The sequence below is a fragment of the Caretta caretta genome, chromosome 5, assembly GCF_965140235.1.
Source record: "Caretta caretta isolate rCarCar2 chromosome 5, rCarCar1.hap1, whole genome shotgun sequence".
Lineage (NCBI taxonomy): Eukaryota > Metazoa > Chordata > Testudines > Cheloniidae > Caretta > Caretta caretta.
The window spans coordinates 133329743-133346298 of NC_134210.1; the positions used below are offsets into that span (position 1 = coordinate 133329743).

The window sequence follows — 16556 nt, forward strand, 5'->3', positions numbered from 1 at the left end:
GTATGGTCTTGGGCAAATCACAACCTTATATCATGTCACAGTTCCTGCACCTGGTAAATAGGATTCATGCAACTTACCTCCCTACTTCACTGGAGAGTGGTTCAGAAGAATGAATGTTTGGATGATGCATTGAAGATATAAAATGCTATGTAAGTGCTAACTGATATTATTATTAGATAATCTCAAATTCAGAGGTAGTTTAGAGCGTGTGCCAGGTTTTTTCTGATAAGTAAGGGGAAAACTGTAAGATCTCAGATCTGATGTGTAGTCATTGTTGGTAAATACTGACATTTGAAGAGCTAATTAAAGTGATCAATTCTGTTCATTTGCCTAATGCTATTAGGATATGAGTTTGCTACTTGTAAGCTTTCCACGTGTGCTGGGATGTACTCTCCTGAAGACAGGGTTATCCTACATGTGGCCGCTGAATTGAGACTATGAGAGTATTTGTATTCAGGGCTCTCTCTTACCTTTTTGCTGTAATGGAGATGCACTGGGAATCATTCAAATATCAAATATCTCCTCTCACTGCAGTTTTTCCACCAACTCCAAATGTGTTGTAATAATCTCTGTAACCTGCCTTCCTGCCATCTCTTTTGGTCAAGAGTCTTCTACCCAAGCCTCCCACTGGATTCTGGTTGCTTCCTAATATAAAGTATCTTGATTCTTCTTCTTTAAGAAGGGGAGTGTTAAATAGGAAGGGGAAAAGTTAAATATTGGAGAGGGGTTTTCTCGTCATAGACGCAGAAGATCATGAGCAGTACTACAGGAACTTCACTTCCGAATCGCAAAGAAACAATGATGGGGTCCTCACTTCAACAACACTAACAAGGGCGGGTAGCACCAATATGTTAAAAAAAACCCTGTGAATTAGTCAGATATGATTTATCAGTAAGTATCTGCAAGTGGGTAAAAAAGGGTAAGGTACACTGACATAGGTTACAGGCCAAAGGCCCAGAAGGAAGGAGCAGAGCAGGATGATGTAAGAAGGTTCAAGTCATAGTTTGGGAAAACACGGTTACTTACGTTACAGTAACTGTGATCCTTCGAGATGTGCTAAGCATGTGGATCCCACTCATGGTCCATGTGCACCTCATCTGGCATCCATATGCACAGGGACTCCAAGACTTTAACTTTCAATCTCCTCTTAGGCCTTGTCTTCCGCAGGAGAAAAGGTCTGTTTTCAACATGTGTGAGCTAGCACATAGTAAGTGACAAATCTGCCTGCATGCAGAGGGCTGACCAAAGGCCAGTGCACCTCTTGAGCTGTCGCTCATACGCTCCCCTAGAGTATGTCTATGTCTCAAGCAGAGGGTGTAATCGCCAGCTTGAGGAGACACTCTAGCTCTGATCAAGTTAGCATGTTAAAAATAGAGTGCCAGGCAAGCAGCAATGGGGCTAAGGCACCTCAAGTACAATACCTGTCCGAGATGCGGGTGTAACCCCCACACCTCCTGGGTGTGGAGTTCTGTCCCCTCTAGTGGCACTGAGACCACTTAGAGAGAGAGAGAGAGAGAGAGAGAGATTCTGAGTCTGCTCTACAGCCTTAGCCAACAACCAGCTGACTTTCAGCTCATGTGCTAGAGGCTCACGCGCTAAGCTCCAAAGGGCCCAGGTTTGATCCTGATGACTGGGGTCTGTCACCGTTACACTAGGCAAGTACTCGTGGTGGCTAGCCGCTCACAGTGCCGCGACCGCTGTCTGTTTTTACCACGCTCGCTCAATTAGAGCTAGCATGGATATTTCTCATCAAGCTGGGAGTTACGCCCCTGGTTTGAAGTGCAGACATACCCTTAGACACCCTTGCACTTGTTTTCTAACATGTAACATTCACCACCTTAGAAATCAGATCTGAAATTTGCTTAAAGTGTTCAAACATGCCGTGGGGCACTTGGTTTCCTGGAAGGTGTGATAACAGACTCCAGTGCTGTACATTCTTCCTGGGGTTGTCCGAAAGGAATGTCTCATTATCAAACTTTAAAATATTGTTACAAAACCCAAGGGATTCGGTGGCCTTGGCACATGAAACAACAGTGACCACAAAGTGGTTAAAGAAGAAGCACAATGTATTAATAAAATGTTTTAGCAAACCAATGGGTTATCGGTGATGTGTCCTTAGACAACCAACTATTTTAATACAGAGATTTGGAATAGAACCATTTTATGTTAATGATTTAAACAACCATTTTATTTTTTAAACAAACTAAAACGATAGCATTAGTACAATATGAACATAGTCATCAGAATGTAGGAACCTCAGGAGGAAATCTAGTCTGTCCTCTGGCACCATGGCAGGATTACATATTAATAAGCCTGAAGGATTCCAGGTCGTGCAAGACAAGACAGATGGTGGTATCCTCAATCTTTAACATGCTCCTTCCTTTACAATCTTTATATTCATGTCATGTTCCCTAGGGAAAACAAGAAAAAACTATCAAGCTTTCTCAAACTGGGTCACAGGTATGCAATATTCCGGGGCACTGCTCTCATAGATCAGATGCACAATGCACCCAGTCTGAATAGAGACTTCCTACACCCAAAACAGATACTGAAATCTTTGCTGTCAACTCCAGTTTCTTTCTACATAAAAGGAAAATACCAGGCAAGCTTGCGTTGCACCCTTCCATTGCCTATTATATGTCACCCCTGAGAAACAATCTGCCTCAGCAGCTCAGCACATCTTCAGTCAGATGGCACAAAGAACCCTGACATGAATCTCACCTGCAGTAACTGCAGAGCTCACACTTGTTCCGGTAGGTTCTCCCGTCACTGCCACAGACAGGGCGATAATACAAAATACATATTGGTCTGAGGATGTAATGAACACACACAGGCTGGAAAAATTGAAGGAAAAATCATGAGATCAGTATTTCATTATTTAGACTTTCATGGAGAAAGCCAGAGTGCATACAAATCAGAGGGCTGCATTCTGCACACCCAGAGCAATCCCCATTGAATCCAGTCGAGAAGCCTGGGGTGTAACGCAAAGTCTGGCCCATGGTCACTAGCTCAGACAGCACTGATCGTGATAAATGGAAGAGTAATTTTTACTGCTAAAAGTTATTTGAAAATAAAAAGTGCATATGACACCTACATTCAATCAGAGAATGTTATACACCCCTTGGCTAGTAACAGCATTGGTTGTAAGAGAAATGGGGGGGGGGGGTGGTTCAAAGGCCTCATTGGCAGCTAGACACCAAACTCCCATTGAAAGTCAAGGGCCGTTAGGTGCCTAACTTGCTGTTGTGTTTTTGAGACTCTTCCCCCCTTACCCTTTCGGGGGAAGAGCTAAGGACAGCACTTACCAACAGAAATAAGAGAAAACTCCAAGTTCCACCTTAACAGATGGGCAACGTGGAAGTGATTAAGATGGAAATGCTGAATGAGCAGGTGTGATCCTTGGTCATTTGCCAGGGAGTTAAAGTCACCAGTAACTTTCTCTAAGTTTAAGCAAATATCAGTTGATGTTACATAGTCTTAGGCATAGTTAAGCCCTTTTGTACAGAATGTTTCTTTTGCTTTATGCACCACCACTTAGATCCATTTAGATCACAAAGGGAACTAAATAGCCTGTCCAATGCTGGACCACGTTCAATAGTCATTTTTGTAACAATCAGATAAACACTTTCTCTCTGGTCTCCCTTTATGGAAAGGGGAGTGATCAGGGGACTAGAATTGTCTTGCTCACTCACAGTCCCCTGCTTTCACCACTATACAAGACTGGCCCTGCCATGTGTGCTTATAGAAAAATATATCCACTCCACTCCCATGTGTTCTATAATAATACATACAGAAAAGAGTAGACAGGGAATGGGATGAATTCAGGTTGATGACAGTGAGTAACAGAGCTGGGTGAATAATTTGTAACAAATAATTTTTTCAATCAATTTTGCCCATTTCATTGTCTGCGAACAGATAGTGATTTATCCATATTTATTATCTATTCAAAATTCTTTGCTTAATAATTTCTGGGAATAATTCCCAGCCTGTAGCTTGTTCATGAGGAATTTGTAGTGAGCATTTGATATTTAAAATTTGAGCTGCATGGAGGAATTTTGATCAGACACATAAATCAAAAGATACGTTTCTGGTCCCTGCTTGGCTGAGTGAAATTTTGACTCAAGTTTCCAGTTTGAATACTTGTGATTAAAAGTTCAAAATTTGCTTTTTCTGCCTTGTCACTTAAAATTATTTATTCCATGGTCATTCCTGCCAGTAACCTTATTTGTTAGACTGTTTATGGAAAGCAGAAGGGTGCAAGATAGTCACAGCAAATTTGTTTAAAAATTCAAATTAATATTATCAGTATTTGCTCAGTTCTATTGAACAATATTTCATACATGTAACAGAGTAAACAAAGAAAGATCTTACATAGCTTGGTAATTGTCCAGTTCTATTTAGTCCTTCATATCTTCCTGTGCCTTCCTCTGAAATACAATTTGTTCATATGAAATCAAAACATAAGCTTGAAGTGGTGAACACTGCATCCATGATCAAACTTTAGTGAAATGTGCATAGAATTAATCTATGTAGCCATGTGTTCCTCATCCTCCCGCAGTATGTTTGCTACAATCATTTGTTGTTTCTTGTTTTAATTTAGATTGAAAGATTTGGGGGCACGGACTGTCTTTAACAATGGGCAAATGAGTGTGCAGAACTACATCGAACGATAAGAGGCAATATGAATGTTTCCCTTAGGCAGTCTCTGCACCTAGGTCACAGCTCTGGTACCTGGGGGAGTATCTGGGGCTGCATGCCAGATTCCCCCCACCAGCAGAAACTGGGCAAAGAGCAAACAAAGCCATAATTTCTCTCCCTCCCCCCCTACAGTGGGCAGTGGAACTAGCTGGTTATGCAGGGTGAGGGATGGAATATGCTGCACCCCTTAAAGGAGAGTCACAAATTATTCCCCCCTGCCCCAGCACAAACAGGACCACTGTTAGGCACAGTCCCGGTGCATCCTCCAGATCACACCCAACACTGTGAGCTGCTTGCAGATAGCATGATCCCTCTATGGGCGAAATCCTGGCTCCATTCAAGACAATGGGAGATTTACCACAGACTTCAATGCAGCCACCACCTCACTCTATGTATTTATACAATGCCTAGCACAATAGAGTCTCCTTCACAAATAATAAAATAAGAGCTGCAAGATAGGGCAAAAACATGTAATAAAATCCCAAGCACTGATCATCCACCTGTTATAGAAAGGTCACAGTTAAACGAAAGAATATTGGGTCAAATCCTGCAGTTTGCAGCCAATGGGACCTTTGGCCGAGGAAAGACCAAGGACTGTAGAAATTAGCCCATTGACTCTCAGGATTTCATCCTCCAGATGCTATAGGATGTGGTAATGTTCTTACTACCAGGAGTAACTCCATGGAAATCAAGAAGATAAGTGAGTCTTCAGCACCCCTGAAATATCAGGTCACTTATATTTAGTTGCTCAGCTGTGGCTATAGGTAGCTAACTCCAACATCCAAGTTTGAGAGTTTTGGTTCAGTGTTTCTAAGCAAATGACAAATGTACCCCCCGCAACACAGTGAAACAGGAAAGAAAATATACGGAGACTTACCAGCAAAAGCAGAGAAGCAAAACAAGAGCACAGCAATGTGAACTTTAAAATTCATCTTGGTTTTGACATCGCCCACACACTAGTAGATCAAAAGCTTTGCTCTGATACTGTTTCTGGGCAGCAGTTAACTGTAATTCTTTTCATAAAGAAGTGGCTATTATATGGGCTGGGAAGTGCCAGAGTTGTTTATTTTTGGTATTTAACTCTTTCACTTCTGACTCTTCAGAAACTCCACCTCCCGCTTCCTTGCTCAATTCCCCCGACTGCTCTTCCCCTGTCCCCGAGGAAGCCCGCTAATCAGTTTCCCTGTCACCTAATAAATTCCATCTACAGCCAAAACTCTGATCATCCTTTGATGACCTGGAGCAACCTCCCATTCACCAGCACCCCAGTTATCCTATCCTGCTCATCCCGCATTCCACCCACCTTTCCCGACAGCAATACCCTCACCCCAAGTAACCCATACAACAAATCCTAAGAAATACCCTCCACAGAGCAAATTCCCCCACTCCAACAGCAACTCGACTCATGCTGCTGGTTACAACATGCGCTCACTGGAGGAATCATGGGTGAAATTCCCTGGGCTATTACCTAGGTCAAAAGAGATCATCATGATGGTCCTCTCTGGCCTTAAAATCTATGCAGCTATGATTTTGAGAGATACTGAGCCCCCACAATTCTCACTGACTTCAGGTGGAGATGTGGGTGTTCAGCACTTTTAAAAATCGGGTCCTTGGCACCCATGTGTGTTTACCTACATACACAGAACTTCTGTCCAGGGAGATATCCCACAGCCCTCACCAGCAGCAGGAGTGGTCTTCTTGGAAGTCCTCAGGAGGAGATGTCTTTTGGGAAGTGGCAGGCCAGTCTGTTCCACACACCAAGAGCACTTTCATCTTCCTTCTGTAAGCAGTGTCAGGACGAGCTCCACCCTGACATCTGGTGGTGAGGTGTGGCAAGTTGTGGAAAAGAACTTCAGGGGCTGATCTCATTTGCATAGGCACACCCACCCTGCCTAGAATGAAGCCATAGCTGCCCAAATGGTCACTTTGGCTGCTGTGGGATCCCCAGTGTCTCTGTTATTGGGGCAGGAAGAATAAATTGTTATTACCCTGATTATGGGAACTGTGCTTGGAACTGTACTTGGCCTTTTGAGATGATGGAGGGACTCACCATCACCGAAGGAGCACTTGCTAGGCAAGGGTCATGGGTTCCAAAACTGTGTAAATTGAGAGAGGGGCTGGGGACAAGTATTAATATTTGATGGTATGGGCCTCTGGGTGAGGGCCTTGCATGCTAATTGCACTTCCTCCTCTCTCCACTGTGGAATATCAGAGCTAATTCTGATTCTATTAGGAGTCTAGTTACAGGCTACTGAGCTCACTTTGGGCTAATGGTGCACCAGCACTGAGGCTCCCCTACTACAAGCTGAATTCACCAAAGAGCTGAACTGACTAAGAGCTGAAATCAGTGAGTGTTGTGTTAAGTGTTGGGGAAGCCTGAAGATATATTGTGGAGCAGTTTGCGGGATGGCTGGAGTGCCTTGTGGACAGGCTGGTGGAGCAGTTCATAGGACGGTGGGAGCTGCTTGTGGGACGCAGAGCAGTTCGTGGAGTGGTGGGAACTGCTTGTGGGCTGTGAAGCTGAGCGAAGCAGTTCGTGGGGCAGTTTGTGGGGCGGCTGGCTGAGTGGAGCGGAGGTCTGTGGGGTGGTCAGCTTCAGATCATGTAAGGTGCCCCTTACCTCTTCTCCTTCTCCCCCACCCCCCCATCTCCACCCAGGTTGGGAGGTAAAGCTCTGCAGACAAACTTTCGAACTCTGGGGCTGCCCTGACCAAGGACAGAGACTTTTGGGTCATTGGACTTTTGGGACTTTGGGGGATTTGGGGTTGCTGGACTCAGGAACCAAAGGGAAAGGGCATGCCCCAATTTGCTTGGGGTGGGTTTTTTTTTTGCTCATGGGTTGTGTTATGAATCCTGTTGGTGGTGTTTCCTCAACATAATGCCACATTGTTTCTCTCTGTTATTAAAAGACTTTTTTGCTACACTCAGACTCTGTGCTTGCGAGAGGGGAAGTATTGCCTCTTGGAGGCGCCCAGCGGGGGTGGTATATATTTGTCCCAGGTCACTGGGTGGGGGCTGGAGCAGGTTTGCATTGTATTATTGGAATGAATCCCCTAGATATTGAACCCGGCCCTTGTTGCTGCCAACTCTGACGGGCAGAAGGGTTACACTTCTGTGGGAGGGAGATGTCTGAGAACTGTTTTTCTTCCAATCCTCTGCGTGGGTGGGCGCAGGGGGTGCAGTGAACAGCATAAGCTGCTTCTTCCTTTTCTCAGAAAGTGGGAGAATTTAGAATAGCTTCTTTTCCCCACCTCATTGGAACAGGAAGCCCAGGTGGAGTCTCCTTAGTTCCCACTGTGGAGCCTACTGATGGTGCTAAGTTCCCAGTGGGGCACATTTGTTGAGGGCCTCAAGTGCTGTACTTCCTACTCAGGCAATGAGGGGAGTGCTCCTGTCAGAAGTGGCATGCGTGCCAGGTTTGCATGGACACATGCACCTGCTGCTGGGTTGGGCTTGAAACTCCTCAGGGATTTCAAGGGGAGAAAAAGTAGCCTGCAGGATCAGCTGCTAATGGCTGTTGTAGGCCCCAGGGCCAACTCACTGTGGGACCAGGCTTCCCTCCCCCACATCATCCTGGTTGTTAGCATCACCCTCAGACTTTGGTGGGTAGGGCAAAGGCAGAGGGGGACACAGGCAGAGAATAAATTCCTATTCTCTGCCTGTTCAAGAAGACATTGCTTTAAAATAACTAAATGTGGGGATTATATTGCCCCTTTCATTTACTTCCCCTCTCTTTCCCTGACAGAACTCCATTTCGTATTATTACTGGCACTGGTTCCCTCACCTCGGCACGTACTTAGGACACTGAATCCTTGCTATGCAGCTAGTTCAGATCCGGGCCAGGCTGGTGCTGATCAAACTAGTTTCTGTGCAATGGCTATTCAGGGGGCTATAGTATGCACTAGTGGAGAGTGAATTGGCCTGAGTCCACCCTGAGCAGTAGCCACAGTTGCGACAATCAAAATGCTACATGTGGGGGTGCAAGGGATGGGATATGGAGGTGGACGGGGTGTGGGGGTGGGCAGGCTATGGGGCAGGGTACAGGGAGTGTGGGGCATGGGGTGTGCAGGGTGTGGGGGTGCAGCGTATGGGCTGTGAATGTGGACAGGGTGTGGGTTGGGTAGGAGGGAGTGGGGGGTACCAGCATAGGCAGGGTACGGCAGGGCCGGATTAACCTTTTGTGGCCCCGGGAGTGGTGCAATCAGCCAGGCCAGGGCCTGCCCCAACAAGCCTCCCTCAGGACCCACTTGCCTGGAGGGGCCCAGCCAAGCCCCCCACACTGTCCCCCACAACTGGCTGAGACTGGCCAGGCTTCTTAACCAGTCCCAAGCAGCGCAGCTCCAGGGAGACCGGAGGGGCCCCACAGGTGGTGAGAAGCAGAGACTGCCCGGAGCTGGATGTGCACTGGGGTCTGGCCAGGGGGTGAAGAGGAGCCCTTGGCAGGCAGGCCAAGAGGAGCAAGTGGTGGGCTGGTGGGGTCTCAGGGTGCAGCGTAAGCTGAGCAGGCTAGGGCCCCATCTGAGCATGGTACAGGGAGTGGGGGGTACTGGCCTGGGAAGGGTGTGTGGGTGCAGGTTATGGGGTGCATGAATGGGCAGGGTGTGGTGGCAGGGTACACAGAGTGTTGGGGGGTGGGAGTGCAGGGTATGGGGGGTGGGTGTAGGTGGGGTGTGGTGGTGGGCAGACTTGGTAGCAGAATACAGGGACTGTGGGGGGTATGGGTGTAGGGGTGCAGAGTGTGAGGTGTGGACGTGGGAGGCGGTGGTGGTAGCAGGCTACAGGGAGCAGAGGTTACGGGGGTGGGCAGGGTGTGGAGGTAGCCGGTGTGTGAGCAGGCTGAGGTAGCAGGGTACAGGGAGTGTGGGAGGGTAAGGGGCTAAGCGAGGTATGGGGGGTGGATGTGGCCGGTATGTGGGCACGCTGTAGTGGGAGGATACAGGGAGCGTGCAGGGGTGGGCAGGGGGGAACTGGCAGTGTGGGGAGTACGGGGGTGGGCGGGGAAGCAGGGTACAGAATGTGGATGTGGCCAGTACGTGGGCACGCTGTAGTGGGGGGCTCAGTGAGGGGGATGCGGGGTGGAGGTGCAGGGGGGGCAGTGGGCAGGCTGTAGTGGGGGGGCTCAGTGGGGGATGTGGGGTGCGATGTGGGGATGCAGGGGGGGACGGTGGGCAGGCTGTAGTGGGGGGCTCAGTGAGGGGAGGTGCGGGGTGGCCGTGCAGGCAGGCGGCGGGGGGCTCAGTGGGGAGGCGGGGTCGGTGTGCAGGGGGCGGTGGGCAGGCTGTAGTGGGGGGCTCAGTGGGGGGGTGAGGCGTGGCAGCAGAGAGGAGTTGTCGGGGGAATGTGGGGGCACGGGGGGGGTCGGTGGGCAGGCTGTAGTGGGGGGCTCAGTGAGGGGAGGTGCAGGGGGCTCAATGGGGGGTGCGGGGTGGGGGTGCAAGGGGCGGGGCGTGGCAGCGGAGAGGAGTCGGGGGAATGTGCGGGTGAAGGGGGGCGGTGGGCAGGCTGTAGTGGGGGGCTTAGTGGGGGGTGTGGGGTGCAGGGGGGCGGTGGGCTGGCTGTAGTGGGAAGGCTCGGGGGGGGTGCGGTGGGGGGGTGCAGGGGGAATCAGTGGGGGGTGTGGGGTGGGGTGCAGGGGGCAGTGGGCAGGCTGTAGTGGGGGGCTCAGGGAGGAGGTGGGGTGCGGGGTGGGGGTGCAGGGGGCGGGGCATGGCAGTGGATAGGAGTCGTGGGAATGTGGGGGTGCAGGGGGGCGGTGGGCAGGCTGTAGTGGGGGGGTCAGTGGGGGGGCAGGGTGCGGGTACAGGGGGCGTGGCGTGGCAACGGAGAGGAGTTGGGGGCATGTGGGGGTGCAGAGGGCAGGCTGTAGTTGGAAGGCTCAGGGAGTGGGGGGGTGCGGTGTGCGGGTGCAGGTGGGCTCAGTGGGGGGTGTGGGGTGCAGGGAGGCAGTGGGCAGGCTGTAGTGGGGGGCTCAGGGAGGGGGGTGCGGGGTGGGGGTGCAGGGGACGGGGCGTGGCAGCGGAGAGGAGTCGGGGGAATGTGGGGGTGCAGGGGGGCGGGCTGTAGTGGGGGGTGTGGGGTGGGGTGCAGGGGGCAGTGGGCAGGCTGTAGTGGGGGGGCTCAGGGAGCGGGGTGCAGGGGGCGGGGCGTGGCAGCGGAGAGGAGTCGGGGACATGTGGGAGTGCAGGGGGGCGGTGGGCAGGCTGGAGTAGGGGGCTCAGTGAGGGGGCAGGCTGGGAGTGCAGTGGGCAGGCTGTAGTGGGAAGGCTCAGGGAGTGGGGGGTGCCGTGTGGGGGTGCAGGGGGCTCAGGGAGTGGGGGGGTGCGGTGTGCGGGTGCAGGGGGGCAGAGGGCAGGCTGTAGTGGGAAGGCTGAGGAAGTGGGGGGTGCGGTGTGGGGGTGCAGGGGGGCTCAGTAGGGGGGCGGGCTGGAGGTGCAGGGGGGCGGTGGGCAGGCTGTAGTGGGAAGGCTCAGGGAGTGGGGGGGTGCAGTGGGGGGGTGCAGGGGGGCTCAGAGGGCGGGCGGGCTGGGGATGCAGGGGGCAGTGGGGGGCTCAGTGGGGGTGCAGGGGGCGGGGCGTGGCAGCGGAGAGGAGTCGGGGGAATGTGGGGGCGCAGGAGGCAGGCTGTAGTGGGGAGCTCAGTGGGGGGGTGGGCTGGGAATGCAGTGGACAGGCTGCAGTGGGAAGGCTCAGGGAGTGGGGGGTGCGGTGTGGGGGTGCAGGGGGGCTCAGTGGGGCGGCGGGCTGGGGGTGCAGGGGGGCGGTGGGCAGGCTGTAGTGGGGGGCTCAGTGGGGGGCGGGCTGGGAATGCAGTGGACAGGCTGTAGTGGGAAGGCTCAGGGAGTGGGGGGTGCGGTGTGGGGGTGCAGGGGGGCTCAGTGGGGGGGCGGGCTGGGGGTGCAGGGGGGCGGTGGGCAGGCTGTAGTGGGGGGCTCAGTGGGGGGGCGGGCTGGGAATGCAGTGGGCAGGCTGTAGTGGGGGGCTCAGGGAGTGTGGGAGTGCAGTGTGGGGGTGCAGGGGGGCTCAGTGGGGGGGCGGGCTGGGGGTGCAGGGGGGCAGTGGGCAGGCTGTAGTGGGGGGCTCAGTGGGGGGGCGGGCTGGGAATGCAGTAGACAGGCTGTAGTGGGAAGGCTCAGGGAGTGGGGGGTGCAGGTGTGGGGGTGCAGGGGGCTCAGGGAGCGGGGGGGTGCGGTGTGCGGGTGCAGGGGGCAGGCTGTAGTGGGAAGGCTCAGGAAGTGGGGGGTGCGGTGTGGGGGTGCAGGGGGGCTCAGTGGGGGGGCGGGCTGGGGGTGCAGGGGGCGGTGGGCAGGCTGTAGTGGGAAGGCTCAGGGAGTGGGGGGGTGCAGTGTGGGGGTGCAGGGGGGCTCAGAGGGGGGGCGGGCTGGGGGTGCAGGGGGGCAGGCTGTAGTGGGGGGCTCAGTGGGGGGGCGGGCTGGTAGTGCAGTGGGCAGGCTGTAGTGGGAAGGCTCAGGGAGTGGGGGGGTGCGGTGTGGGGGTGCAGGGGGCTCAGGGAGTGGGGGGGTGCGGTGTGGGGGTGCAGGGGGGCAGGGGGCAGGCTGTAGTGGGGGGCTCAGTGGGGGGGCGGGCTGGTAGTGCAGTGGGCAGGCTGTAGTGGGAAGGCTCAGGGTGTGGGGGGTGCGTTGTGGGGGTGCAGGGGGCTCAGGGAGTGGGGGGGTGCGGTGTGGGGGTGCAGGGGGGCAGTGGGCAGGCTGTAGTGGGAAGGCTCAGGGTGTGGGGGGTGCGGTGTGGGGGTGCAGGGGGCTCAGGGAGTGGGGGGGGTGCGGTGTGGGGATGCAGGGGGGCAGTGGGCAGGCTGTGGTGGGGGGCTCAGGGAGTGGGGGGTGCGGTGTGGGGGTGCAGGGGGCAGGCTGTAGTGGGGGGCTCAGGGTGTGGGGGGTGCGGTGTGGGGGTGCAGGGGGGCAGTGGGCAGGCTGTAGTGGGGGGTTCAGGGAGTGGGGGGTGCGGTGTGGGGGTGCAGGGGGCTCAGGGAGTGGGGGGGTGCGGTGTGGGGGTGCAGGGGGGCAGTGGGCAGGCTGTAGTGGGGGGCTCAGGGAGTGGGGGGTGCGGTGTGGGGGTGCAGGGGGGCAGTGGGCAGGCTGTAGTGGGGGGCTCAGGGAGTGGGGGGGTGCGGTGTGGGGGTGCAGGGGTCAGTGGGCAGGCTATAGTGGGAAGGCTCAGGGTGTGGGGGGTGCGGTGTGGGGGTGCAGGGGGCTCAGGGAGTGGGGGGGTGCGGTGTGGGGGTGCAGGGGGGCAGTGGGCAGGCTGTGGTGGGGGGCTCAGGGAGTGGGGGGTGCAGTGTGGGGGTGCAGGGGGGCAGAGGGCAGGCTGTAGTGGGGGGCTCAGGGTGTGGGGGGTGCGGTGTGGAGGTGCAGGGGGGCAGTGGGCAGGCTGTAGTGGGGGGTTCAGGGAGTGGGGGGTGCGGTGTGGGGGTGCAGGGGGCTCAGGGAGTGGGGGGGTGCGGTGTGGGGGTGCAGGGGGGCAGTGGGCAGGCTGTAGTGGGGGGCTCAGGGAGTGGGGGGTGCGGTGTGGGGGTGCAGGGGGGCAGTGGGCAGGCTGTAGTGGGAAGGCTCAGGGAGTGGGGGTGCGGTGTGGGGGTGCAGGGGGCTCAGGGAGCGGGGGGGTGCGGTGTGCGGGTGCAGGGGGCAGGCTGTAGTGGGAAGGCTCAGGAAGTGCGGGGTGCGGTGTGGGGGTGCACGGGGGCTCAGTGGGGGGGCGGGCTGGGGGTGCAGGGGGCGGTGGGCAGGCTGTAGTGGGAAGGCTCAGGGAGTGGGGGGGTGCAGTGTGGGGGTGCACGGGGGCGGGCTGGGGGTGCAGGGGGGCAGGGGGCAGGCTGTAGTGGGGGGCTCAGTGGGGGGGCGGGCTGGTAGTGCAGTGGGCAGGCTGTAGTGGGAAGGCTCAGGGTGTGGGGGGTGCGTTGTGGGGGTGCAGGGGGCTCAGGGAGTGGGGGGGTGCGGTGTGGGGGTGCAGGGGGGCAGTGGGCAGGCTGTAGTGGGGGGCTCAGGGTTTGGGGGGTGCGGTGTGGGGGTGCAGGGGGCTCAGGGAGTGGAGGGGTGTGGTGTGGGGGTGCAGGGGGGCGGTGGGCAGGCTGTACTGGGGGGCTGAGGGTGTGGGGGGTGCGGTGTGGGGGTGCAGGGGGGCAGTGGGCAGGCTGTAGTGGGGGGTTCAGGGAGTGGGGGGTGCGGTGTGGGGGTGCAGGGGGCTCAGGAAGTGGGGGGGTGCGGTGGGGGGGTGCAGGGGGGCAGTGGGCAGGCTGTAGTGGGGGGTTCAGGGAGTGGGGGGTGCGGTGTGGGGGTGCAGGGGGCTCAGGAAGTGGGGGGGTGCGGTGTGGGGGTGCAGGGGGGCAGTGGGCAGGCTGTAGTGGGGGGCTCAGGGTGTGGGGGGTGCGGTGTGGGGGTGCAGGGGGCTCAGGGAGTGGGGGGGTGCGGTGTGGGGGTGCAGGGGGCAGTGGGCAGGCTGTAGTGGGAAGGCTCAGGGAGTGTGGGGGTGCGGTGTGGGGGTGCAGGGGGCTCAGGAAGTGGGGGGGTGCGGTGTGGGGGTGCAGGGGGGCAGTGGGCAGGCTGTAGTGGGGGGTTCAGGGAGTGGGGGGTGCGGTGTGGGGGTGCAGGGGGCTCAGGAAGTGGGGGGGTGCGGTGTGGGGGTGCAGGGGGGCAGTGGGCAGGCTGTAGTGGGGGGCTCAGGGTGTGGGGGGTGCGGTGTGGGGGTGCAGGGGGCTCAGGGAGTGGGGGGGTGCGGTGGGGGGGTGCAGGGGGCAGTGGGCAGGCTGTAGTGGGAAGGCTCAGGGAGTGTGGGGGTGCGGTGTGGGGGTGCAGGGGGGCAGTGGGCAGGCTGTAGTGGGGGGCTCAGAGTGTGGGGGGTGCGGTGTGGGGGTGGAGGGGGCTCAGGGAGTGGGGGGGTGCGGTGTGGGGGTGCAGGGGGGCGGTGGGCAGGCTGTAGTGGGAAGGCTCAGGGAGTGGGGGGTGCGGTGTGGGGGTGCACGGGGCTCAGGGAGTGGGGGGGTGCGGTGTGGGGGTGCAGGGGGGCGGTGGGCAGGCTGCAGTGGGAAGGCTCAGGAAGTGGGGGGTGCGGTGTGGGGGTGCAGGGGGCTCAGGGAGTGGGGGGTTGCGGTGTGAGGGTGCAGGGGGGCAGGGGGCAGGCTGTAGTGAGGGGCTCAGGGTGTGGGGGGTGCGGTGTGGGGGTGCAGGGGGGTGGTGGGCAGGCTGCAGTGGGAAGGCTCAGGGAGTGGGGGTGCGGTGTGGGGGTGCAGGGGGCTCAGGGTGTGGGGGGGTGCGGTGTGGGGGTGCAGGGGGGCAGTGGGCAGGCTGTAGTGGGAAGGCTCAGGGAATTGGGGTGTGGTGTGGGGGTGCAGGGGGCTCAGGGAGTGGGGGGGTGCGGTGTGGGGGTGCAGGGGGGCAGTGGGCAGGCTGTAGTGGGAAGGCTCAGGGAATTGGGGTGCGGTGTGGGGGTGCAGGGGGCTCAGGGAGTGGGGGGGGTGCGGTGTGGGGGTGCAGGGGGGCAGTGGGCAGGCTGTAGTGGGAAGGCTCAGGGAGTGGGGGTGCGGTGTGGGGGTGCAGGGGGCTCAGGGTGTGGGGGGGTGCGGTGTGGGGGTGCAGGGGGGCAGTGGGCAGGCTGTAGTGGGAAGGCTCAGGGAGTGGGGGTGCGGTGTGGGGGTGCAGGGGGCTCAGGGTGTGGGGGGGTGCGGTGTGGGGGTGCAGGGGGGCAGTGGGCAGGCTGTAGTGGGAAGGCTCAGGGAATTGGGGTGTGGTGTGGGGGTGCAGGGGGCTCAGGGAGTGGGGGGGTGCGGTGTGGGGGTGCAGGGGGGCAGTGGGCAGGCTGTAGTGGGAAGGCTCAGGGAATTGGGGTGCGGTGTGGGGGTGCAGGGGGCTCAGGGAGTGGGGGGGGTGCGGTGTGGGGGTGCAGGGGGGCAGTGGGCAGGCTGTAGTGGGAAGGCTCAGGGAGTGGGGGTGCGGTGTGGGGGTGCAGGGGGCTCAGGGAGTGGGGGTTGCGGTGTGGGGGTGCAGGGGGGCAGTGGGCAGGCTGTAGTGGGAAGGCTCAGGGAATTGGGGTGCGGTGTGGGGGTGCAGGGGGCTCAGGGAGTGGGGGGGTGCGGTGTGGGGGTGCAGGGGGGCAGTGGGCAGGCTGTAGTGGGAAGGCTCAGGGAGTGGGGGTGCGGTGTGGGGGTGCAGGGGGCTCAGGGAGTGGGGGGGGTGCGGTGTGGGGGTGCAGGGGGGCAGTGGGCAGGCTGTAGTGGGAAGGCTCAGGGAGTGGGGGTGCGGTGTGGGGGTGCAGGGGGCTCAGGGTGTGGGGGGGTGCGGTGTGGGGGTGCAGGGGGGCAGTGGGCAGGCTGTAGTGGGAAGGCTCAGGGAATTGGGGTGCGGTGTGGGGGTGCAGGGGGCTCAGGGAGTGGGGGGGTGCGGTGTGGGGGTGCAGGGGGGCAGTGGGCAGGCTGTAGTGGGAAGGCTCAGGGAATTGGGGTGCGGTGTGGGGGTGCAGGGGGCTCAGGGAGTGGGGGGGTGCGGTGGGGGGGTGCAGGGGGGCAGTGGGCAGGCTGTAGTGGGAAGGCTCAGGGAGTGGGGGTGCGGTGTGGGGGTGCAGGGGGCTCAGGGAGTGGGGGGGTGCGGTGTGGGGGTGCAGGGGGGCAGTGGGCAGGCTGTAGTGGGAAGGCTCAGGGAGTGGGGGTGCGGTGTGGGGGTGTAGGGGGCTCAGGGAGTGGGGGGGTGCGGTGTGGGGGTGCAGGGGGGCAGTGGGCAGGCTGTAGTGGGAAGGCTCAGGGAGTGGGGGTGCGGTGTGGGGGTGCAGGGGGCTCAGGGAGTGGGGGGGTGCGGTGTGGGGGTGCAGGGGGGCAGTGGGCAGGCTGTAGTGGGAAGGCTCAGGGAATTGGGGTG

General features: G+C 57.9%; 1 long non-coding RNA gene across 1 annotated transcript; it reads right to left on the minus strand.

Moving 5' to 3' along the window:
- Window positions 1-2159: 2159 nt before the first annotated feature.
- On the minus strand, window positions 2160-5730 carry LOC125637058 (uncharacterized). Its single transcript, XR_007356814.2, has 4 exons — window positions 5576-5730; window positions 4372-4427; window positions 2722-2834; window positions 2160-2411 (listed from the first exon to the last, which is right to left on the minus strand). It is a non-coding gene; the product is annotated as an uncharacterized LOC125637058 (long non-coding RNA).
- Window positions 5731-16556: the final 10826 nt, after the last annotated feature.